Source organism: Triturus cristatus, chromosome 2_1 (genome assembly GCF_964204655.1).
Source record: "Triturus cristatus chromosome 2_1, aTriCri1.1, whole genome shotgun sequence".
Lineage (NCBI taxonomy): Eukaryota > Metazoa > Chordata > Amphibia > Caudata > Salamandridae > Triturus > Triturus cristatus.
This window is the reverse complement of record NC_140581.1, coordinates 28,735,813-28,760,128: the sequence shown is the minus strand read 5'-3', so window position 1 is coordinate 28,760,128 and position 24,316 is coordinate 28,735,813. Positions and strand designations below refer to the sequence as shown.

General features: G+C 52.2%; 1 protein-coding gene across 4 annotated transcripts in view; it reads left to right on the top strand.

The window, feature by feature from the left end:
* Window positions 1-1,219: 1,219 nt before the first annotated feature.
* LOC146863647 (uncharacterized) overlaps window positions 1,220-24,316 on the top strand; it is a 435,045-nt gene continuing 411,948 nt past the window's right edge. For 3 of the 4 annotated variants that reach the window (XR_014969063.1, XM_085627730.1, XM_085627731.1), the window contains exon 1: window positions 1,231-1,278. The gene's annotated coding sequence lies outside the window, so the exon portion shown is untranslated. Of the gene's footprint in view, window positions 1,279-1,644; window positions 2,042-24,316 lie in introns of those variants that run through there. The other variant, XR_014969064.1, reaches the window with a different exon arrangement.

Sequence of the window (24,316 nt, the reverse complement as noted above, 5' to 3'; positions counted from 1 at the left end):
TCGCTGATTGGTACTCATCAGCTCTGCCCACTTTTGTCATCATCGGTTGTCATCATGCTCCAGAAATGAAACAAAAGTGTCCAAAAAGATAAACCCAAAATGTGAAGGTAAGTGGTGAGAAAATCACATACCAAGATGCGACTGAATTGTGAAGATAAAAAATGAAGAAGATGCACCCTCTATAGGTCAAACTTTATTCCTCCTTAGATGTGCACCCAATTCAAAGCTTAAAAAGGTTGCTTAATATGCATACCATTGTGTTGTGCCAACATGTTTCATCGCCAAAGATATTTGTAGCGATTTCGTCAGGGCAACTACGGTCGCTTGGCACAAGTCGGGGACACTTCTTAAAATTTCATTCAGGGACCTTCTTGAGCTCTGGCCTTGCGTACCAGCTCGTTTTTATATTTTTTATCAATTAGAAATTAAAGGTGGATAGCTGTTGGTGACTACCTCAAATTTAGAAAAACGGGGAGTATAAAATACCTAAAGTTATAGGATTTGAACCACAGTCTATGGTGATTACACCTTCAGAGACCTAGGCCTGTGTAGATGATTATCGATTGAGAGGAGGGCGACCTGGGTCTATTTCCCTCTATAGCTCCTTATTGTGTGCATGCATAGGATTTACCGTGTCAATTTACATTTACGGTCATCTATGACTCCTTCTGCAAAAGCGATCATTGAAGGTAACACCTCGCACACATCTTGTAGTGGTAACAGGTTTAATTTGTGCATTGTCTTTTGAGGCGCGATGTACACTTATGTACGGGTGGTTCCAGTCTAGTAACACTCAGGTGAGATGTCGCTCACTGGCGTGGGTTACAGCTTAAAAATGCGCTACAGATTTGGGATTGGAGTTTCCATTGACTCATGGATCACTTTGTTTCAATGTTCTTCTCTAGTATACTGTTCCGTGATGCCACACTTTACGCTTCATTACATGATGTCACAGTTTAATGATTGACTGATTGATTGATTTTAAAATGTATATCGCACACGAGGCGCTGTACGGAAAAGTTTGCCAGAGATAACAGAAGAGGGGAGAAAGGTGTTTACATTTTTGTATTGCATTTCATTTAGCGCAATTCTTGGGGAGTCAATGTTGCAGGGGCCCTTTAAATGTTGAGTGGGTGGGGGAGTACGAACACGTGATGTTAGGTGAGCACAGGTGGGGCACCGTGGTTTAAAAGGGTTTCTTTTGATGCTTGGGATTGGATTCATTTATGAGTGGAGAGAAGGGAGTCATGCTGTTCAAATTCAAGACGAGTTTTGCAGGTATTTATGGGGATTAGATCACGTTATTGCGAGGGTTTTACTTTAACAGAACGGGAGTTCACGCTGGAGGCCGGGCGTGCTGCATTGGAATGCTCTCGGCAGCAGTTTCTATTTTGATTGGGGTTGGAATGATTAACAATATTATACACGAACGGAGGACACACGGAGTGTTACGTGATGGGGATGTGGGATGTTTTATGGGGGAGACTTCACGAAGAAGTATGGGTTAGAGACGAAAGGCTATTAGACGGGCGCGATTGTATCCTTTTGTCTGGTTCTGAAGTCAGTAAAGGGGGCAGCGGAGAGTTCACTGTAGATTTCAGATGAATATGTACTGTTGGCTGACACGTATTTTTAACACGACAGATACCCCTGATGAAGGTTGTGGACCGAAATGCATTGGTTGAATCAAGTTTCTGTACCAGCCTGTGAATAGGCCTGGAGGGGCAATTCTTGAGCTGCAAGACGCATGAAATTAAGAAACTTTGTACCTCTGACGGGATGGTCAAAAACTGCCAAAACTCTGAGAATAAATGGATAAACTTTGTCAAGAGTATGGATTACGTTTTGAATTTGTTCACTCATGTGCATAAAGCTGTGCAACCCGGGAGTGGCACGTACATGGCGTGCCACCATTTGATTCACTGAATGACGCAGGCGCTTTTGGGACGGAGCGTATCGCGAGTGCTGCGCGCTGAACTAGAGAGACGACAAGTTGAACTGTTTAAAGTAAAGGGTGTGCGTCAGGTTTTTTAACTGATAATGTTGTATCGTCATTGTGTTATTGTATGCTGCCCAGCCTAGCTGTCTCCCTGCTGCTCAGCCAGAGTGAGAGTTGGTATCGGAATGTTGGTGTGACTGTGATGCATGAGATGCTTGGGTGCCTGTGTGGATGAGTGGTGACAGCTGGAGGTGGCCTGAGAAGCAGGCAGGCTGCTCCTGGTGGGGCTGGAGTAAGGGCTGGCGCTATGGATTCACCCGGTTTAAAGACTGATGTATACATTACTTACCTGCAACTTGGAACTAATAAAGAAACTTACAAAACTCGACATTGCTACCTGTCATAAGGCACAACACACCTCTACTGGTGGACCCTCGTGGAAGGTGGCGCTGGTGTTTGCCTTTCCCGCATCCTGGGCTGTATAAAGGAGGAGCCGGTGAGTACCCCGTGGCTCGCTCCTGCATGGGGTAAGTATGGACAAGACAATTTGAGAACAACCTGGAGAAAGTGTGGAATGAAGCCGCACCCCAATCTTTTACCAACCTCCCTGCATCACTGCTTGGCTGAAGAAACCCTAAAACTGTGGCAAGCGTTTTTTGAAGTTATAGATTCCTTTCACCCTGGGCTGAAGTGCCAGAATCCATGTTTGGAAGCTTGACCCGTCACCACTAAGAGTCAACATTCACCTACCTGAGTGATGACACAGCCCCAGCCGCACTGTCCTTTGTGAAGGAACCTGGACCAAGATTTAGTAAATTTCGCGCAGCTCTTCATGAAACTAGCCAGCATCGCTGCGCTGTGTAAAGTATAGGAGATATCAGAGTCAAGTTTAGTATGTGTTCTGTGGTGATGACAGTGCTTAGAGATATGTTAAAAATAGTATCTGCATCAGACTACCGACAGCTATGACTAAAAGGGGAATATGCCATAAAAAAGCACAAAACAGCTGAGAAGGGGCAAGAGAGCTGGTTGTGAAAGAGAAAGTCCCTACAATGGCGGACAGAAGAAGGCTTCAGTGAGGTTGGAGACAGCCCAGAGCACAGAAGGGAGGACGCTCAACGTAAAACTGAGGGAGAGGAGGGTGAAATTATACCAGAGTCCACTAAATGCCAGAACCAACTGATGGAGCCCTCCAAGCTCCATTCGATCCAGTGCTTAATTTGAGCCCGTGGTTTCCAGTGCTCGGCACTTAGTTATCAATACTGGCACTTATCACAGCCTGCCACATGATGGCGGTGTTTATCTAATTTAGAGCTGAGCAGGGCAATAGTTGTTTATTAAATAAATATGCATTAAAAAATTACTAATACCTGGCGCCAAAGCTATTCTTATAGCTGTGAGGTCCTGGAATAGTCCGAGTTGTCACACTTGTAGGAGACTTCTGACTTGAGGCCTTATTATGAATTGGGCGGTGTGGGTGCGGGCAGTTCCGTGTAGGAACTGCCCGCCAGATCAAGAATTTTCTCCTGTCAGCGGGCGGTTCTTTGCACACATATTTTGCCCCCTGGTGTGCATCCACATGACGTGAGGCAGCAGTGGGACCTGTAGGGCCCTCTATGTTTCCTCACCGCCACACTGTTCATGGCGGTCGCACAGCCATGAAAAGGGTGATGTGAGGAAACCCGTAATATGCCTGGCGGGCCTTAATAGGCACTTTTAATGCTGTACCTGTCTATCACTTACAGGTAAAACACCTTAATAAGTAGCTCAGGATTTTTATTCTAAAGATGGAAGTTTCAATTTTGATTTTGGACACTTTATCTTAGAACCCCTTTCAAAGGGCCACAGGGCAAATGGGGGCTTCTGGACTGAACCGTGGGGGTTGAGGCCTTTTACTCCTGATGTCCCAGGGCCCAAAATACTATGGATTCTGAGCCACTGGAAAATAGTACCCTGTCTGCACTTGACTCTCAGGATAGCCGGTCTGAGCAGTTTAAGGCTTTTCGGGAGTGGGGTAGAGGTGGGATGCTCACTGTTATGAAAAAGAGAAGTCTTTTTATTTAACCACTACAAGCACAAAGGAAAACATGACATTCATAAGTTCCCCTTGTTCGGGTCTCTTATGGTTCGTTGGCGGTTTCATTTCCCACTCCCTATTCACTTTAGCAATAGTGGTTATTCCCCATTCACTACAAGGTATGCCCCACTAGTAGTCTGAGTCTCTAATTTAAATTCAATAGTGTTCCAGCTGTACTACGCTAACATAGCAGCAAACACCCCTGGGCCGCCAGGCTTGAAACCAGACTTATCCACACCGGCAGGAATTAAGTGGCTAGAGTCCCTGAGTACAGCGCGCTTGCAGGCATTCGACGCGGCTGCAGATGAGTTCAGGTGAGTCAGTCGCACGTGACCCAGGTGGCTACACTGAGCGGGTGCTGGGTCTCTCACACGCAGTGGCAATTCTGGCTGCAGTTATCATGTCTTGGGTCTCTCGTCTGGGTGATGGTGAGCAGGTACTCCCACGGTGTCCTTACTTCTCCGGCGAGAGGTGGCGGATCAGGTCCCAGTTCTTGACACCCCCAGTGACCCTCTCTTGCATACAGGATCACTGTTCCTCACAGCATATGGGCTCATGCACAATTGGCACAATTAAATCTTTCATGGCATCCCCTCCCGGCATATGAGGTTGCCGACTCAGCACCACACAAGGCCTTTGGCCTGATCGGTGTGGTGCGCCACATGGCTCAATTCATAGCAGCTCTCTCGGGCACATGGGGGATCACCAACCTCTCCTGCACATGGGCAATGACCCGATTGTTCCAACAGTCATTTCCTTACACTTTCCACTGGAACTCTACTGGACAGGGCTCCCCACTATGCCTTGCTCCATCCAACACTCTCCTCTTCTGCACATGGCACACTGGTCTTGGCAAGCAGGCAGGCGGTGGTGCTCCAGAGCAGGTGGTCTTGGATTCCCCGGGTGATGTCCTCTCTTCACGCAGGGAGACCAGCAGGCCTTGGCCTCCAACCCCGGTCACAGGCAGAAGGTGCACCGCTTCCCCTCCTCACACGACCTGTCTGGATTCATGGCAGATGATCCTTTTGGGGGCTTTAAATTTCCCTTCTTATAGTAAATTTCCAAACCCCAAATGTGATTTAGAATCGGAGTCCTTGTAGTTTTATGTTGGGGTTCCGCTTCTTTGAAGTGCTCACTCCCCTGCTCTCTCTTCCTCCTGGAAGCAGTCTGTCACGGCAGGAGCCACTCCAAATCTGGGATCCCCACAATACCGGCCATGGGAGTGAGTGAGTGGGGTTCACTCCTGGATGTCAGCCACAGTGATATGTGCATCAGAATACACATCTGTCTGGGGGAGACCTCTACCTCCTCATGCTCTCACCATTCAGGCCCTGGTCTCCCGAAATGGAATCCTGGGTGCTCCCCGCAATGCACCACCGCGGGCACGCTTACACCCGGTGCATGTACACTGCATACATGCACTGCACAGAACTGGATCCTCCATGCACTCCACCACTCATGGCCACACATACACCCCACACATACACTTACCTTGCACACATTATGCAGTACTGTATCCTTCATGTATTGCGATGCTTATAGGCACACATACATCCATATACATACAATTAGCATGTGCTGCACTCTATCTCTTGCGTATACCCTTTCTAGGCACACACACACCGAGCACATGCATCCGGCATGCACACACTGCACAGCACTGCATCCTTTGTGTGTTGTACCACTCACAGGCACACATACACCCAGCACATGCATCCAGCATGCACCCACTGCACAGCACTGCATCCTTTGTGTGTCGTTCCACTCACAGGCACACATACACCCAGCACATGCATCCAGCATGCACACACTGCACAGCACTGCGTCCTTTGTGTGTTGTACCACTCACAGGCACACATACACCCAGCACATGCATCCAGCATGCACCCACTGCACAGCACTGCATCCTTTGTGTGTCGTTCCACTCACAGGCACACATACACCCAGCACATGCATCCAGCATGCACCCACTGCACAGCACTGCGTCCTTTGTGTGTTGTTCCACTCACAGGCACACATACACCCAGCACATGCATCTGGCATGCACACACTGCACTGCACTGCATCCTTAGCGCGTTGTATCACTCATAGACACACATACACCCAGCACCTGCATCCAGCATGCACACATTGCACAGCACTGCATCCTTCGTGCGCTGTAAGATTCACAGGCACACATACACCCAGCACATGCATCCAGCATGCACACACTGCACAGCACTGCATCCTCGGTGCATTGTACCATTCACAGGCACACATACATCCGGCATGCACACACTGCACAGCACTACATCCTTAGCGCGTTGTATCACTCATAGGCACAAATACACCCAGCACATGTATTCAGCATGCGCACACTGCATAGTTCTGCATGATTCTTGTACTGTAGTCTTTCCGGGCACACACACACCCAGCATAGATACATCACTCATGGGTTCACAGCACTACACACCAAACCATGTAGGCCAAGGGTGAGTTAAGCGCACAGCAGCGGAACTTTAAAAAGTGAGTGAGCCTGCAGGCCTCACTCCGGTGGCACAGGTTAACAAGCATTGGCATAGCCAATAGGTCTCGCCTTTGGGACCTTATAAGTGTTTAGCCATGCAACAGTTGCATAACTAAATACTTATAAGGTCCCAAAAGCGAGACCCATTGGCTATGCCAAGCGGTTGTGCGGCCGCGAAAGTAAAAGTGATCGCGGTAAAGAGCGGTGCGCGTGCCCGCGCACATGCACTGTAGCTCTAGGCTGGCCTGGTAGCACTTTTTGGAGCCCTCTCAAAAAGTCTCGCCAGACCAGCACATGCGCTGGGTCAGGCGAGACCTAAAAAGGACATGTTCACTTCCACGAGCACTACACGGTATGCTGCCACCGTGCCTGCACTGCCGCACCACCATGAGGGTGGTGCTTTGAGCGCCCCTCCCAACCCAAAAAGACCGCTGACCGTGAGACAGGCCTACGTCATGGCCCACATGATGACAGGGTGACAACGAGCAGCATTAGGGATCCAGACATGAGTACCGTTGGGTACTCGGGGTCGGGGTACTCGGGGTCGGGGTACTCAGGGCCGGGGTACTCGGGGTCGGGGTACTCGGGGTCAGGGTACTCGGGGTCGGGGTACTCGGTCGGGGTACATGTGCCATTACCGTGCAGAAGACGTTAACGTGCAAACAATTTGTTTGAGACGTAACTCATTGGTAGATGAATGGGTTATTATTCGACCCAAGACTATTGTTTCCTTCTCCATCTTTGTGGGTTGGAAAGTCTTATCCGCTGCTTGATGTCCATGGAGTTGGCGGGACCTCCTGCCCTTCCTCTTAAACTGTAGCTCTCCGTGATGTGTTTACTTGTTGTACCCACCACCACTTCCTGAGAGTACGCCTAATAATTGAGCTTGAGCTGCCAGAGTGCGCGGCATGAGCCCTCAACAGTTGCCTTTCGTTTACCCCTCATGGGTCCCCTGAAAAGATGTTTGTGAGAGTGATGCCACAACTCACACAATGTGTGTGCCCCCTGTCTTCCTTCAGACTGGAAGGGCAGTGCTGCCGAGACCTGGTCTGGCATAGAGGGTGGCGCTCACAGGCCACATGTGGCGTACTGGTCCCGGCTTCTGGGGCACATCTGGAGTTGGATAGTGTCCATTTCATGCTAAAAGCATTATAGGCAGGTGTTGGGCGCTAAGACAACGGCCCTCAGCTTGGGTTATAGCGGCGTGGGCCTGTAAAGAGGGCAAGAGCCTTTAACAACTGGTACAGCCTGAGACAGAAGGACTATGAACCTATTAGAGCCTTCCAGACACCGGAGGTAGAATGTTATATATTAAAAAGGAAGAAACATTGGAATGTTGGTGCAGAAGGTCCGTAACATCTATTATTAGCCCCGCGCCCCTCCATCGCCTTCAAAGGAGCTCTTGGCATTCCAATGTTCCGATGTTTGTTGCATTTTTAGAGTGCCCAACATGCCCCTTGTCGGCAATGGCTGGCACACTTCATTAGGCATTTACCACTTTTGGATAGGGCAGCATGGCTGTGGTACCCTGCTTGTCAGGTTACCCGGTGACGTCAGGAAATGTCAGAGTTATGAGGGTTCCTAGGAGGGCGGCAGAGCCAGACAGACCAGAGCTGGGCATCTAATGCTATGTCTGCACCTGGTGGGGTCATATATGTATCCATTCAGCTTACCACAGACCCTCTCCTTGTCTGCGGGCCTTGTCTGAGTATTTCTACGTGTCAGCTTGCGTCACAACAATGGCGACGAGGTTCAAAGGCCTGAGCTGTGTAAAGCAGAGCTGTGTTGCTTGCCCGTTGTTGCTAGAGTACACATCTGATTTCTTGTTACCTTTAACAGAGCCGCTGCGTTTGCACGCACTCGCGACCAGTGCCAGCCCGCCTGGCCTCCTGTGAACGGAGGATGCTGCCCTATTTAAGGAGGATGGTCTCGCAGGAACCTGCGTCTGGCGCCTGGACTCTTGCCTCGGTGTCCTGGGGCCTCGTTACTGCCAAAGTCTCGAGCTGGCGATGGTTCCATCGAGCAGTCGCTGATAAGGTGCATTGTGTCCAAGATCACAAGTCTGTCTGAAGTGAAGAAACTTGTTGGCGATTCACTGTCCATCATGAAAGTTTGCGGAACCCCTCCTGGACTCGGCTCCCTGGAACGGACTCATACATCGCCAAAGCGCTCAGCCGCGGAGGCAGTCTTGGCAGATGAACGTTTGCCCATGAAGAACATGTCTGGGGCCTTCAGACGCCACGCACGAGGCACTGCGGGATATTCCATGACGTGACGCCGAGTGTGCTGTGGTGAAAGAATGAATATGCAGCGGCTGCTGTTTCTGCCGGGGGTTTAAATATAGAACTCCCTCCGTCAAGACACAGAACAGTGGGGTCAGACTGCCCCCTGCAGGTCAGACTGCCCCCTGCAGGTGCTGCTTTCAGTCTTTTTAATGCTGCTGATTTTGAAGTCACACAGATTGCAGTTGAACCACTCTCTGCCCGACCCTACCGCCCCGAGGCGCGGCCGCCGCGCAGCTCGTCTGGGAATGGTCACTGTTGGACAGGCCTCACAAACGGCTCACTCCCTCCCCGCTCGACGGGGCCCGAACCCCGGCCCACCTGGCATATCCCCGCAACAAGCACCTGTACTCCGTCTCCCGACGGACCCTCTGCCCTCGGACCCCTACTCATCACGGGGTCCCGCCCCACCGGCTTTCCCGGCCGGGTCAAGCCGCCATCTTGGGCCCTGCACCACGCGGCCGCACGGCCTCCCCTCGACCCTAACCCCGGGCCTGGCCGGCCCCGACATCCCGGCACCACCATCCACCCAGGAGGTGAGCGGACCACTTGGCAGGTCAATGGGAGAACGAAGTGTCAAGGGCTCTCCCCCGCCAGGTGCCGATCGCCCCCAGCTCCCCCAGGCACTGGCTCCACCCCCTGCTGGGTGTCTGGACCCCTTCATCCCGGACCCTCCGACCTCCAAGTGCGAGGGTCCGGACATCAAAGGGCACCAGCCCTATAACTGGGGCAGCTCCGGAGCAGGAAGGCAGTTGTATCCTGGAGTCGAGAGACACCGAGTGAACTCAACCCTGACGGTCTACTGGCGCTGCCGTAGCCCGCTCTTGTGAACCATCGCCCTGCCTGCTGGCGCTGCCGCTGCCTTCTGCAACCTTCACCTTCCTGGGACCTGCTGGCGCTGCCGCGGCCCGTTGTAACGACCATCCTCACCGGGACCTGCTGGCGCTGCCGCGGCCTTCTGCAACAGTCATCTTCCTGGGACCTGCTGGCGCTGCCGCGGCCCGTTGTAACGACCATCCACACCGGGACCTGCTGGCGCTGCCGCGGCCCATATCACCTAATCACCAAGCTCGAGGATTGTGAGCTCATCATCATCTCATCCGAACTACCTGATTGGTAAATAGACTGTCCCGCTACCCCCTTCCCTACCTTGCGAGACTCTAATCGAGGGGACCCCTGAGTCCAGACCTCCTTGTACCATTTAACCGTACCTTACATAAGTGCTTATAAAGAACACTGAACCTTATCCGTGTGTGATATCTGTCTGTGGGGGGGAAGTTACTTGTCTGTACGATCGCTGGAGACGGCTCTCCCCGGAGACCTCTCCTCCTGACCCCGGCCGACCCTCCCGGTCCATCTACCTTTTCTAACATTGGTGGCCAGCGGCGCGATCCGAATCAACGCGTAATCGTACAGAGAGTAGCTCACCCCACGACAAAGCACGATGTCGACCAAAGATAGCAGCTCCACCGAGAAGTTCCAAATGGAGAAATTAGAAGAATACAACCACCGCGAACTGAGACAATTTTGCATAGAACTTGGCATTGCTACCACCGGCCTGAGTACCAAGGATGATCTAAAGCGCGCTCTTGAGTCATGGACAGAAACTGGGGTCACAGGACCCTCCGACCAAAACAGCGTCACACCAGACCAAACCAGCATCACACCAGAGGGGAACGCCACGGCTCCCGAGGAGCGGGGAACGGGCCTCTCACAGGAGGAGATACGAGAAAGAGACAGAGTCAGATTACACGAATTAGAGATGGCACGACTCAAGATGGATGGGGAACTTAAGTTGGCTGAACAGAAAATCAACCTCGAGCATATGCGGCTTCGAGAGGAACGAGAAGAAAAGCAGAGACAAAGAGAGCTGGAAGAGAAAAAAATAACGCTCGAGCACGAGCGCCGACTGGCGGAAATAGAACTGCGCAAACAGAATAAGGAACTGGGGGTGCCTGAGCGACCACACACCCCGGGGCCTATTGAGAAAAAAGTTCACATCCCCAAGGATGTGGTCCGCGAGTATGTCCGAGAAGACGACATACAACAATGGTTTAAAGCCTATGAGATCGCAATGACCTCCCACCGGATCGACCGGAGTGATTGGGGAGCCGGACTTTGGGGGAGATTCATCAACGAGGGTCGCGATGCCCTGCTGCAGCTCCCCGATCACCAAATGTCGTCCTACGACCACATGAAGGCTGCCCTCCTCACCCGCTACGGCCTCACGCCCGAGATGTACCGCCAGAGGTTCAGAGATTGCACCCGGATCCCAGGTACAACTTGGGTGGAATACGTGAACTATTTCAGCCGGGCCTTCGAGGGTTGGATCAAGGGAAATCAGGTCACCACCTACGAACAACTCTTCAACCTTATGGTATGGGAGCACCTATCAAACAACTGTTTCGTCGAGCTCAGGCAGCACCTACTCGACAGTAAGCTGACTGACCCACGGCAGCTCGCCGCCGAAGCTGACCGGTGGGAAAGCACCCGAGTGGGCCGGAGAGGGCCCCACGACCAGAACAGAAGCAACCAAGGCCAGCACCGTCCTCGGGGAGGAGGAGGGGGCCAGGGGCGAGGGAGAGACACCTTACCAGCAACACCCGTGGCCAGCACCCCACCTCCGGCCGGCCGGGGCAACCCCCCATTGCGGCCTGGGTACCGAGCCCACGTCACGTGCCACCGGTGCCAGCGACTAGGCCACTACGCCAACGATCCGAACTGCCCGCTAAACCAACCACCCAAGCCCCGCCAGGTAGCTGCCGCTGCCCTGGGGGAAGAGCAATCATCGGAGGGACCCGAGGAGTATGAGCCGGACCAGCAAGGGTGGGAACCGGCCGCCATGGTCCTGGCATGCTTAGGGGGAAGGGACATGGTTCCGCGGGCTCCCCTACCCGCCAACACCAGAAAATATGGTCAGTGGGTGACCATTAATGGACAGAGAGCCGAGGCCTTGCGTGACACCGGCGCCAGCGTGACGGCCGTCCGCTGTCACCTGGTGAAGCCCGAGCAGATCCTGCCGAACATTCTCTGCCCCGTCCGCTCGGCAGATAACTCTGAGAGCATGTGTAAGATGGCCTGCGTCCCGTTTGAATGGGGAGGGGTCTCCGGCCTACTGAAGGTGACGGTCCGGGACGATGCCCCCGTGGACTGCCTCCTGGGGAATGACCTCGAGAGTTCCCCGTGGGCCACCGACGAGAGAAGAGAGCACTTGGGGATGCTGGGCCTCCCGGACTGGGCCTGCATAACCACCCGATCCATGGCCGCCCGTGCCGCCCCCCGATCAGAAGAAACCGAATGGCCAGCACCTCCGCCCCCGGTTGCCCTCGTAGAGGACAACGGCGAGACCGACCTCCCGGACCCGACTACCGAGGAAGACGCGCAACACCAGGACCTCCCGGATCTGGCTCAGTGGCGGCAAGAAGGGGGGCCCACCCAAGAACAGTTCCGCCAGGAACAAAAGACCTGTCCCTCCCTCGAGGGACTCCGCCAACAAGCCAGCACCCAAACCGCCGGGGACACCACAGGAACCCACTGGGTCTACTGGGATAACGACCTGCTCTACAGCGAGCAAAGAATCGCCGAACTGGGGGCCGGTCGAGTTCTGGTGGTACCGCTCCGCTTCCGAGACTTTCTGCTCAACCTAGCCCACGATGTCCCCCTGGCTGGACACCTGGGCCAGGACAAAACGTACAGTCGCCTGGTGACCCATTTTTTTTGGCCGAAAATGAGGAATGACGTCCTGAACCACTGCCGATCGTGCCCCACATGCCAAGCCAGCGGGAAGAGTGGCCGGAAGCTGAAGGCCCCTCTACAACCCTTCCCGGTGGTCACCACCCCGTTCGAGAGGGTGGGGATAGACATTGTGGGACCTCTGGACCCCCGCACGGCACAAGGACACAGGTTCATCTTGGTACTAGTGGACCACGCCACCCGCTACCCCGAGGCGGTGCCTCTACGGACAGTGACCGCCCCAGTGGTTGGCCGGGCCCTGATGGGGATCTTCTCCCGGGTAGGCTTCCCCCGAGAAGTCGTCAGCGACCGAGGCACGAATTTCATATCAAAGTACATGAAGTCCCTCTGGCAACAATGCGGGGTCACCTACAGATTCACGACCCCCTATCACCCCCAAGGGAACGGACTAGTGGAGCGTTTTAACCGCACTCTCAAAGGGATGATTGGGGGATTGGAAGAACCTCTCCGTCGCCAGTGGGATGTACTGCTCCCGTGCCTCCTCTTCGCCTACCGGGAAGTGCCCCAGAAGTCCCTCGGTTTTAGCCCCTTTGAACTCCTATACGGACACCCTGTGCGAGGGCCCCTCAGCCTAGTCAAGGAAGGTTGGGAGATGGCCCCCCTAACGACCCCTCCAGACGTCTTCAAATACATCCTGGCCTTACGAAACCAGACCCGGCGCTTCAGGGAGATGGCCAAGGCGAACCTCGAGGCCAGCCAGGAGGACATGAAGAGGTGGTATGATCACAATGCCTCCTCCGTTGAATTCGAGCCGGGGCAGCAAGTATGGGTGATGTCCCCCACCGAACCATGCGCCCTGCAAGATAAGTGGACGGGGCCCTTCAAAGTGGTCGAGCGCAAAAGCCCCGTCACTTACCTCATCGACATGGGGTCCCCCCGGAACCCCCTTCGGGTCCTCCACACCAACCGGCTCAAACCGCACTTTGTGCGCTCCGAACTAAGCCTCTTGATGGCTACAGACAGTGGCACAGAAGAAGACTCCGAGCCCCTCCCGGACCTCCTGAGGACTCAGGAGAAGGACGGCTCCGTGGACGGGGTCCGGCTCTCGGACGCCCTCACTTCAGAGCAACGCCAGGACTGCCGGAACCTCCTGCTGCAGTTCGCTGCCCTGTTCTCCCTCACCCCCGGGGTCACCCCCTGGTGTTTGCACGACGTAGACACCGGGGACAGTCCCCCTGTCCGGCACCGGGCCTACCGCGTACCAGATCGGGTACGGGCCTGCATCCAGGAGGAAGTGGCCAAGATGCTCACGATCGGGGTCATCGAGCCCTCGGACAGTCCCTGGGCCAGTCCGGTCGTATTAGTTCCCAAGGCCGCTGCCCCCGGCTCCGCTCCTGAACTGAGATTCTGCGTCGACTACCGGGGCTTGAACGCTGTCACCCGGACCGACGCTCATCCCATCCCCCGAGCAGACGAGCTGATCGACCGGCTGGGGGCCGCCCGCTACCTTAGTATCTTCGACCTAACGGCGGGCTACTGGCAGATCGGCCTCACACCCAGGGCTCAGGAACGGTCAGCCTTCTCTACCCCCGATGGCCACTATCAATTTAAGGTCATGCCCTTTGGCATGAAGAATGCCCCCGCCACGTTCCAACGCCTTGTGAACCAGGTCTTGGCAGGGCTTGAAGAATTCAGCGCTGCCTACCTGGACGATATCGCTGTATACAGCCGCCACTGGTCCGACCACCTCCGCCACCTCCAAGAGGTCCTGCAAGCCCTCCAGCGGGCCGGCCTCACCATTAAGGCCGGCAAGTGCCAGATTGGCCAAGGGTCTGTGACCTACCTTGGGCACCAAGTGGGGAGCGGGCTGGTGGCCCCACTACAACTTAAGATTGCTGCCATCCAGTCCTGGCAGCCCCCCGTCACCCAGACCGAGGTCCGAGCCTTCTTGGGGCTCACCGGCTACTACCGGCGGTTCGTGAAGGACTACGGCAGCATCGTGGGGCCCCTCACGGGTCTCACATCCAAGAACCAGCCGAAGCGGGTCAACTGGACTCCTGATTGTCAAGCGGCCTTCGAGGAGCTGAAGGCCGCCCTGTGCACCGCCCCGGTGCTCCAGGCCCCCGATTACAGTCGGGAATTTGTGGTGCAGACCGGCGCCTCCGACCACGGCATCGGGGCCGTCCTCTCTCAGCTGAACCCCGAAGGTCATGACCAGCCGGTGGCCTTCATCAGCCGACGTCTCCTGGCCCGAGAACAGCGTTGGAGCACCATCGAGAGGGAGGCATTTGCAGTAGTGTGGGCCCTCAAAAAGCTCCGACCCTATCTCTTCGGTACCCACTTCCGGGTACAAACCGACCATCGACCCCTGCAATGGCTGATGCAGATGCGGGGGGAGAACCCAAAACTCTTGCGCTGGTCCATTTCCCTGCAGGGAATGGACTTCACCGTGGAGCACCGACCAGGCCAAGATCACGCCAACGCAGATGGCCTGTCCCGCTTTTTCCGCCTCGACGAAGAGAGTCCCCAAGGAGATGGGTGACTCTCCCCGCCTTCAGCTGGGGGGGACGCATGTTGGACAGGCCTCACAAACGGCTCACTCCCTCCCCGCTCGACGGGGCCCGAACCCCGGCCCACCTGGCATATCCCCGCAACAAGCACCTGTACTCCGTCTCCCGACGGACCCTCTGCCCTCGGACCCCTACTCATCACGGGGTCCCGCCCCACCGGCTTTCCCGGCCGGGTCAAGCCGCCATCTTGGGCCCTGCACCACGCGGCCGCACGGCCTCCCCTCGACCCTAACCCCGGGCCTGGCCGGCCCCGACATCCCGGCACCACCATCCACCCAGGAGGTGAGCGGACCACTTGGCAGGTCAATGGGAGAACGAAGTGTCAAGGGCTCTCCCCCGCCAGGTGCCGATCGCCCCCAGCTCCCCCAGGCACTGGCTCCACCCCCTGCTGGGTGTCTGGACCCCTTCATCCCGGACCCTCCGACCTCCAAGTGCGAGGGTCCGGACATCAAAGGGCACCAGCCCTATAACTGGGGCAGCTCCGGAGCAGGAAGGCAGTTGTATCCTGGAGTCGAGAGACACCGAGTGAACTCAACCCTGACGGTCTACTGGCGCTGCCGTAGCCCGCTCTTGTGAACCATCGCCCTGCCTGCTGGCGCTGCCGCGGCCTTCTGCAACCTTCACCTTCCTGGGACCTGCTGGCGCTGCCGCGGCCCGTTGTAACGACCATCCTCACCGGGACCTGCTGGCGCTGCCGCGGCCTTCTGCAACAGTCATCTTCCTGGGACCTGCTGGCGCTGCCGCGGCCCGTTGTAACGACCATCCACACCGGGACCTGCTGGCGCTGCCGCGGCCCATATCACCTAATCACCAAGCTCGAGGATTGTGAGCTCATCATCATCTCATCCGAACTACCTGATTGGTAAATAGACTGTCCCGCTACCCCCTTCCCTACCTTGCGAGACTCTAATCGAGGGGACCCCTGAGTCCAGACCTCCTTGTACCATTTAACCGTACCTTACATAAGTGCTTATAAAGAACACTGAACCTTATCCGTGTGTGATATCTGTCTGTGGGGGGGAAGTTACTTGTCTGTACGATCGCTGGAGACGGCTCTCCCCGGAGACCTCTCCTCCTGACCCCGGCCGACCCTCCCGGTCCATCTACCTTTTCTAACAGTCACCTGGGGCCGTATTACGTGAGGCGCCTTTTCACTGTTAGCGCCTGGCACCTTGCAAAAGGTGCGCCAGGCGCTGAGGAGGCGAGGGCGCCGTATGACATAGAGGGGCATATCAACAAGGGCTTTATCTCTGCTTTTTTGGCTTTAAAAGCCAAAAAAGGAGAGATAAAACTAGCGCCCTATCAACAACAGGGTGCTAACATGCAAATTTGCATGTTAGCACCCTTTTACTCTACGCTTCCCCTTGCATCTCTAATGAGATGCAAAGGGGGCGTTCCAGAGTAAAATAATAGGAGAAATGTCGCTAAGCGACATTTCTCCTATTATCAAGAATATCGCTAACCCTGTTAGAGACAAAAAAAGCAGCGCTAACTGCGGTTAACGCTGCTTTTTTACGTCTGGTATTTTTCTGACTTAGCCATGATATCCTATGGAAGGAGGATATCATGGCTAAGTTTGTGAGTCACTATCAACAAGCTAACGTGAGATTATCGCTGGGTTTCCAGCGATAATCTCTCGTTAGCCAGTTAGCTCCAGGATTTTTATCGCTGATGAGATAAGCGTTGCTAATAGCACGCTATCTCAGCGATAAAAATCGGCGCCAGCCGGCGATAATTATCCTAGCGCTAAGTGCGCTCAGCGATAATTATCGCCGGTTGTTGTTGATATGCTCCAGAATGCGCTGCCCCCAGGGCAGCCTCGAAGTCCTGCTGAAATACGGAGCGGCTTTGTAGCAGCCACTATGTGTTTCACTGTGCCGGCGGCAACTCGTCTGCATTTTTAGGGGGATTAGAGATCCCTTGTGTGTGGGTGAAGTGGGTGATTGCACCTGCCTGGAAGGGGGTGTCTGGGGGCTTCCATAGGCCGCCTTTCGCCCCCTGCATGGGACTTCCATCAGGGGACTCTTGACAGCTTCTTTGTCTCTGCGATAGAATCCATAATACGGCGCAGGCGCAAAGAGATTCCCTCGACTGCAGGGGTCCGCGGCCCCATGCAATTGAGGGAACACCCTCTGTTGATGTCACCGGCGCTATGTGTGCGCCAGCGCTATCTGTATGACAAAAGGGGAGGCACATATGCCTGCGGCCACTTCTCTAATACCAAAGTAAGCACATAATGGCCGCAAATGCTGCACCCTCGGGCACTCTGTCATGCAGCCCCTGGTGTATCTGTAGTATGCATGGGGCCTCTACCTTATGCTCTGTGACGGTGCGTCAACCTGGGACTCATATCAACTGTCCCGCAGCCACGGTCGGTAGTAGGAGTAACTGCAGGGTGGTGACGTGCGGAGGAGGAGGGGCAGGGTGGGGGGTAGTAAACTATGGATTACGGAGGTTTACAGGTAAGTTAACATATAAATTAATAAAATGAATTTTGTTACGTGCACTGCATCCCCAAATGCGATGCAGTGCACGCAACGAAATTCGTTTTAATAATTTATATGTTAACTAACCTGTAAACCTCCGTAATCCATAGTTTACTACCCCCCACCCTGCCCCTCCCCCTCCCCACGTCACCGCCCCGCAGTTACTCCTACTACCGACCGCGGCTGCTGTCCCATGCGTTCACGCACAGTTCTACTGCATTCACCTCAAGCTGAAAGCTCTCCTTAGCTGAGGGTCACAGTTTTGATCCCCCCTCGAGTATCGAGCGAGCTGTGCCTCATGCAAACACTTGCAAAACAGTTAATTAAAGTTGGCATTTATTTTTCTTACAGCAGATGGTATTTCCATGTGCCAATGCTTGCTGGCGTTTCTGAAGCAGTGCAACATGTTATCACTCAGCCCTGTACATGTCTTAAGACAATATTTTGATGTTATTGTCATGTCATTGTTTTGAGAATCTAAAGGCGTAGGGCCCGATTCACAGAACCAACTTAAGACAAAATCCTAAACTTACTACCATATTGGTATTCACAGACGGCACTTACTCATTTTGGTATTCACAGAAGTTAGGAGTCCTAACTTTAGGACTCCTAAATGCCTTCTGTGAATACCGAAAGTCTTAAAGTTAGGATTTTTCTCAGTTTAGGAGTAGTAAAGTTAGGACTCCTAACTTCTGTGAATACCGAAATGAGTAAGTGTCTTCTGTGAATACTAAAATGAGTAAGTGCCTTCTGTGAATACCAAAATGGTAGTAAGTTTAGGATTTTATCCTAAGTTAGTTCTGTGAATCGGGCCCATGTACTTTTGTAGCTGTTACAATTCAATGTTATGGTGCTTTCATGACTCATGTACCAACATATACATTTCTACACTTCTCAAATAAAAAATGTTTAAAAAAACATTTTGGCGACCTTATGAAGCAGTCCCGTTCCCTTACATTTCTTATGAGTTTACTCATTACTGTATTTCATTATGTACGTGGTTCCTGGATGTTTGTAGTTTGTTGCTCCACGTGGAGTTGGTGTAAGATGGGCGGGTAAATGATGAATATTTGTATTGTGACTGGGAGTGTGCATAAGGCCCTGGGTTTCACTCTGCTTGTTTTCAGTTTAGCTGGGGCTCTCTTTCTTGTTTCATGTCGGGTGGTTCTGCTTGTTTTCAGTTTAGCTGGGCTCTCATGTTGGGTGGTTCTGCTTGTTTTCAGTTTAGCTGGGGCTCTCTTTCTTGTTTCATGTTGGGTGGTTCTGCTTCTTTTCAGTTTAGCTGGGGCTCTCTTTCTTGTTTCATGTCGGGTGGTTCTGCTTCTTTTCAGTTTAGCTGGGGCTCTCTTTCTTGTTTCATGTCGGGTGGTTCTGCCTGTTTTCAGTTTAGCTGGGGCTCTCTTTCTTGTTTCATGTCGGGTGGTTCTGCTTGTTTTCAGTTTAGCTGGGGCTCTCTTTCTTGTTTCATGTCGGGTGGTTCTGCTTGTTTTCAGTTTAGCTGGGGCTCTCTTTCTTGTTTCATGTCGGGTGGTTCTGCTTGTTTTCAGTTTAGCTGGGGCTCTCTTTCTTGTTTCATGTCGGGTGGTTCTGCTTGTTTTCAGTTAGCCGGGGCTCTCTTTCTTGTTTCATGTCGGGTGGTTCTGCTTGTTTTCAGTTTAGCTGGGGCTCTCTTTCTTGTTTCATGTTGGGTGGTTCTGCTTGTTTTCAGTTTAGCTGGGCTCTCTTTCTTGTTTCATGTCGGGTGATTCTGCTTGTTTTCAGTTTAGCTGGGGCTCTCTTTCTTGTTTCATGTCGGGTGGTTCTGCTTGTTTTCAGCTTAGCCGGGGCTCTCTTTCTTGTTTCATGTCGGGTGGTTCTGCTTGTTTTCAGTTTAGCCGGGGCTCTCTTTCTTGTTTCATGTCGGGTGGTTCTGCTAGTTTTCAGTTTAGCTGGGGCTCTCTTTCTTGTTTCATATCGGGTGGTTCTGCTTGTTTTCAGTTTAGCTGGGGCTCTCTTTCTTGTTTCATGTCGGGTCGTTCTGCTAGTTTTCAGTTTAGCTGGGGCTCTCTTTCTTGTTTCATGTTGGGTCGTTCTGCTTGTTTTCAGTTTAGCTGGGGCTCTCTTTCTTGTTTCATGTCGGGTGGTTCTGCTTCTTTTCAGTTTAGCTGGGGCTCTCTTTCTTGTTTCATGTCGGGTGGTTCTGCTTCTTTTCAGTTTAGCTGGGGCTCTCTTTCTTGTTTCATGTCGGGTGGTTCTGCTTCTTTTCAGTTTAGCTGGTGCTCTCTTTCTTGTTTCATGTCGGGTGGTTCTGCTTGTTTTCAGTTTAGCTGGGCTCTCTTTCTTGTTTCATGTCGGGTGGTTCTGTTTGTATTCAGTTTAGCTGGGGTCTCTTTCTTGTTTCATGTCGGGTGGTTCTGCTTGTTTTCAGTTTAGCAGGGGCTCTCTTTCTTGTTTCATGTCGGGTGGTTCTGCTTGTTTTCAGTTTAGCTGGGGCTCTCTTTTTTTGTTTCATGTCGGGTGGTTCTGCTTGTTTTCAGTTTAGCTGGGGCTCTCTTTCTTGTTTCATGTTGGGTGGTTCTGCTTGTTTTCAGTTTAGCTGGGGCTCTCTTTCTTGTTTCATGTCGGGTGGTTCTGCTTGTTTTCAGTTTAGCTGGGGCTCTCTTTCTTGTTTCATGTCGGGTGGTTCTGCTTGTTTTCAGTTTAGCTGGGGCTCTCTTTCTTGTTTCATGTCGGGTGGTTCTGCTTGTTTTCAGTTTAGCCGGGGCTCTCTTTCTTGTTTCATGTCGGGTGGTTCTGCTTGTTTTCAGTTTAGCTGGGGCTCTCTTTCTTGTTTCATGTCGGTGGTTCTGCTTGTTTTCAGTTTAGCTGGGGCTCTCTTGTTTCATGTCGGGTGGTTCTGCTTGTTTTCAGTTTAGCTGGGGCTCTCTTTCTTGTTTCATGTTGGGTGGTTCTGCTTGTTTTCAGTTTAGCTGGGCTCTCTTTCTTGTTTCATGTCGGGTGATTCTGCTTGTTTTCAGTTTAGCTGGGGCTCTCTTTCTTGTTTCATGTCGGGTGGTTCTGCTTGTTTTCAGCTTAGCCGGGGCTCTCTTTCTTGTTTCATGTCGGGTGGTTCTGCTTGTTTTCAGTTTAGCTGGGGCTCTCTTTCTTGTTTCATGTCGGGTGGTTCTGCTAGTTTTCAGTTTAGCTGGGGCTCTCTTTCTTGTTTCATATCGGGTGGTTCTGCTTGTTTTCAGTTTAGCTGGGGCTCTCTTTCTTGTTTCATGTCGGGTCGTTCTGCTAGTTTTCAGTTTAGCTGGGGCTCTCTTTCTTGTTTCATGTTGGGTCATTCTGCTTGTTTTCAGTTTAGCTGGGGCTCTCTTTCTTGTTTCATGTCGGGTGGTTCTGCTTCTTTTCAGTTTAGCTGGGGCTCTCTTTCTTGTTTCATGTCAGGTGGTTCTGCTTCTTTTCAGTTTAGCTGGGGCTCTCTTTCTTGTTTCATGTCGGGTGGTTCTGTTTGTATTCAGTTTAGCTGGGGTCTCTTTCTTGTTTCATGTCGGGTGGTTCTGCTTGTTTTCAGTTTAGCAGGGGCTCTCTTTCTTGTTTCATGTCGGGTGGTTCTGCTTGTTTTCAGTTTAGCTGGGGCTCTCTTTTTTTGTTTCATGTCGGGTGGTTCTGCTTGTTTTCAGTTTAGCTGGGGCTCTCTTTCTTGTTTCATGTCGGGTGGTTCTGCTTGTTTTCAGTTTAGCTGGGGCTCTCTTTTTTGTTTCATGTCGGGTGGTTCTGCTTGTATTCAGTTTAGCTGGGCTCCTCTTTCTTGTTTCATGTCGGGTGGTTCTGCTTGTTTTCAGTTTAGCTGGGCTCTCATGTTGGGTGGTTCTGCTTGTTTTCAGTTTAGCTGGGGCTCTCTTTCTTGATTCATGTCGGGTGGTTCTGCTTGTTTTCAGTTCAGCTGGAGCTCTCTTTCTTGTTTCATGACGGGTGGTTCTGCTTGTATTCAGTTTAGCTGGGGCTCTCTTTCTTGTTTCATGTCGGGTGGTTCTGCTTGTTTTCAGTTTAGCTGGGGCTCTCTTTCTTGTTTCATGTCGGGTGGTTCTGCTTGTTTTCAGTTTAGCTGGGGCTCTCTTTCTTGTTTCATGTCGGGTGGTTCTGCTTGTTTTCAGTTTAGCTGGGCTCTCTTTCTTGTTTCATGTCGGGTGGTTCTGCTTGTTTTCAGTTTAGCTGGGGCTCTCTTTCTTGTTTCATGTCGGGTGGTTCTGCTTGTTTTCAGTTTAGCTGGGGCTCTCTTTCTTGTTTCATGTCGGGTGGTTCTGCTTGTTTTCAGTTTAGCTAGGGCTCTCTTTCTTGTTTCATGTCGGGTGGTTCTGCTTGTTTTCAGTTTAGCCGGGGCTCTCTTTCTTGTTTCATGTCGGGTGGTTCTGCTTGTTTTCAGTTTAGCCGGGGCTCTCTTTCTTGTTTCATGTCGGGTGGTTCTGCTTGTTTTCAGTTTAGCTGGGGCTCTCTTTCTTGTTTCATGTCAGTGGTTCTGCTTGTTTTCAGTTTAGCTGGGGCTCTCTTGTTTCATGTCGGGTGGTTCTGCTTGTTTTCAGTTTAGCTGGGGCTCTCTTTCTTGTTTCATGTTGGGTGGTTCTGCTTGTTTTCAGTTTAGCTGGGCTCTCTTTCTTGTTTCATGTCGGGTGATTCTGCTTGTTTTCAGTTTAGCTGGGGCTCACTTTCTTATTTCATTTTGGGTGGTTCTGCTTGTTTTCAGTTTAGCTGGGGCTCTCTTTCTTGTTTCATGTCGGGTGGTTCTGCTAGTTTTCAGTTTAGCTGGGGCTCTCTTTCTTGTTTCATATCGGGTCGTTCTGCTTGTTTTCAGTTTAGCTGGGGCTCTCTTTCTTGTTTCATGTCGGGTCGTTCTGCTAGTTTTTAGTTTAGCTGGGGCTCTCTTTCTTGTTTCATGTTGGGTCGTTCTGCTTGTTTTCAGTTTAGCTGGGGCTCTCTTTCTTGTTTCATGTCGGGTGGTTCTGCTTCTTTTCAGTTTAGCTGGGGCTCTCTTTCTTGTTTCATGTCTGGTGGTTCTGCTAGTTTTCAGTTTAGCTGGGGCTCTCTTTCTTGTTTCATGTCGGGTGGTACTCCAGTCTTCTGGTATGCTGCACGTATTTTGGTGGCCCTATTTGCTGTTTGTTCTCAGGGTGTGGGGATACATCTGATGTATGGCTGTTACCTAGGGTTGGTTTAAACCCTGTTCCTTGTGATCCCCCTCAGGGGTCGGGAACCCCCATTGCAAGAACACAAGATGGCCTTTTCGATGCCCTTACAGGGATGTGTGTGTGGAGTGAAGATACCTGTTTCTAAAACATAATATGCCCTTTCGTGGGGCGAGTGTGTGGGAGGAAATAGATCACTCACCTGTTTCTAAGTTTTTGTTGTTTCATTGGTTCTGTGATTGGTTGTGTCAGTGCTTGTTGGTGGGTTGTGATGCTTCATTATTGGTATTCTGTGTTTTACCGCTGAGTTATGCACACCTGGCCGGCTTGTGTAGTTTTGTGGTTGTCATAATAACGGCATGTTTTTGTGGTGTGAGGGGAGAGATGGCGAACCATCTCCGTAGGGCAGGTAAGTCTTGTTCATCACAGTAGAGCGCCCACGCCATCCAACGCGTCCTGTTCTACCAAGATCCAGGCAGCAGCTCACACACCTGTCACTGCCAGACCTTACCCAGAACAGCTCCACTCACAAACATTGTGAAGTCACAATCCGCCTGCTCCTGCTTGAATATACACATCATATTACTAAAAATCTCATTCAAGAGTACCTACAACACAGTGCAGGGGTTCAACTAGAACCGAACTTCAGGGGGGGCTAACACTCCCAGCCAGGGCTGGCCCTAGCTCTGGTCGCACATGGTGCAACAGTCTTTTTTGGTGCCCCCTTCCCCATTTCCTTCTCCGTGAATTCCCTCACTACCACTCACCAAAAATGCACCTCATCTCTCTATAGCACCTTTCTGACAAACATTTCATTTTTTTATAGCGCTACTCATAGTTTACTCATACTCGGGTCTGTGATCTGCATAGTACACACTCTTTGTAGCAGGCACATTAACCCTCTGTGCTGTGTGGGTGGCAGTAGTGCCCATGTGAGTGTACAGTGAGTGATGCGACAGTGTGAGAGTAGGGTAAGAGGGTGACTGCAGCGTGAGTGAGGTGACCATATGAATTTGGGTGAGGGTGTAAGTGTAGAGTAGGACGAAAGAATGCATGGTTACTGATGGACTTGTTTGAGTGAGATTGCAGATTGAGCACTGAGGGGGAGAGGTGAGTGAAGGGTGAGTAGTGTGCTTGTGTGACTGCAGGGTGAGGTGCAGGGTGAACAGTGAAAGTCCATTGTGTGTGCAGTGATCACTGTGAGTGCAGGGTGAGCGGGTGAATGATGTGAGTGCATGGTGATCAGTGTGAGTGGGTGAATGGTGTGAGTGCATGGTGATCAGTGTGAGCGCATTGTGATCGCTGTGAGTGCAGAGTGATCACTGTGAGTGCAGGGCAAGTGGGTGAATGGTGTGAGTGCATGGTGATCCGTGTGAGTGAGTGAATGGTGTGAGTGCATGGTGATCAGTGTGAATGTAGGGTAAGTGGGTGAATGGTGTGAGTGCATGGTGATCAGTGTGAGTGTAGGGTAAGTGGGTGAAAGGTGTGAGTGCATGGTGATCAGTGTGAGTGTAGGGTAAGTGGGTGAATGGTGTGAGTGTATCGGATCAGTGTGAGTGCAGGGTGAGGGTGAAAGTGAAGGGCGAGAATGAGGAGTGAGTTGCCTGAATGCAGGGTGC